The sequence below is a fragment of the Octodon degus genome, unplaced genomic scaffold (genome assembly GCF_000260255.1).
Source record: "Octodon degus isolate 3935 unplaced genomic scaffold, OctDeg1.0 scaffold00050, whole genome shotgun sequence".
Taxonomy (NCBI): Eukaryota; Metazoa; Chordata; class Mammalia; order Rodentia; family Octodontidae; genus Octodon; species Octodon degus.
The window spans coordinates 4,887,028-4,888,510 of NW_004524626.1; the positions used below are offsets into that span (position 1 = coordinate 4,887,028).

The 1,483-nt window shown below is 52.2% G+C and overlaps 1 protein-coding gene across 11 annotated transcripts in view; it reads right to left on the reverse strand.

Annotated features, from left to right (window-relative positions):
• Nucleotides 1–1,483, reverse strand: part of Wiz (widely interspaced zinc finger motifs) — a 24,424-nt gene that overhangs the window by 10,403 nt on the left and 12,538 nt on the right. The window lies entirely within an intron of this gene.

A 1,483-nucleotide genomic window follows, 5' to 3' on the forward strand; every position in this document is an offset into this window, starting at 1 on the left:
CGCCCCCCGCGCGCGGCCCCGCCGCCGCCTTGCTCTCCGCTTTTGTCACTCGGCACTGGGCGGTGGAGGCGGCCATCTTGGCTCCGGCGCACGCGGGGCGGCCGCCCCAGGCGAAAGCAGTCGAGCGCCGAACGCCGCCACCAAGCGCGCCTGGCCCCGCCCCACCCCTTTGGGCGCCCCCAGGTTGGCCTGTCGAGCACCGAACGTTACTAGCCAACCGCTCTCGTAAGCGCTACAGTAAAGAAACGACGGCTGCAGAAACGTTGCCTTAGATCCCAAATCACCCTTGCAGGCAGTCTACGCCTGCTGAGAAGTTGGCAGGCTATGCCTGCCAAGCAGCCTCCAACTACCTCTCCAGCCTTGCGTCTAAAATGAGTATCCTCTAAGCTACACGCCGGAACCTCAAGATTAGCATTCAGCCTTTTGACGGGCGGAGCTAGGACCTGCCCTGAGACCCTGCCCCATTTTCTTTCCTGGAAGTCTCCTCCGCGTTGACAATCTTGGAAGTCACCTGATTTTCACCACGAATATTCCTCCAACATCGTCTTGGTTATTCAGCTGTCTTAGGTGTTGTCCTGCAGTCCCAGGGAACTCCCCCAGCCCGCCAGCACCTACATTTCAAGCATTGCCTGCTCCTCCCTCTCCAACTCCTAAGGGATTGCATCCAGCTGTTCCTTGACAGCTGGGTGGGGCTACCATGTGGCCTTTGGCCCTCCCCCAATCTGAAATCCGTCCCCTCTGGCCCACTGGGGAGAGGGGAGGAGACTTGTAAGGACAACCAGCAAAAGATGTGCACGAAAGTCTAGTTCTGCATGAGGGACTAGGGCAAAACAGATGACACACGGTTTTCTTGTCCATAAAATGAGTAACCAGCAGCCCTAGGGTTGGGAATATATGTAGCTCAAGAGAATAACACTTGCTTAACACATGCAAGACCCTGAATTCTATCCAGCACCACAAAACAAAAATTCCTCAAAACCAGCAGTAGCAGCACCAACAAATCAACTCCACACCACAGACTCATTTTTAAGCAAACCTGAGCTGATCCAGTTTGAAAGCTTAGCAAGTACTCAAAGGAAGAGTTTATCAGTTCTGCCAGACAAAGCAGACTGGTTGAAAATCTAGAATCTGGTCTCTGGGTCTGCACCATCCATAGGATGGCCAGTGGTTCAGTACTAGGCACATTTCAAGTGCGTGATTGCTACACATGATCAGTGGTGACCCTCTAGGACAACACAGATAACTAAAGAACATTTCCTTCATCTCAAAAAATTCTATTGGGCAGGGCTGCTCAAGGTAGAAAATTTAAGAATAAGGAATATCTCACACACACAAAAAAAATCTCAGAGCATGTTGGTGCTCCCATCATCCTGGCACTTGGGAGACTGAGGAAGGAGGGTCATTACAAGTTTGAGGCCAGCCTGGGCTCCACAGTGAGTTCAAGACCAGTCTAAATTTCATAGTGAAACCCTGTCTCAAAAAA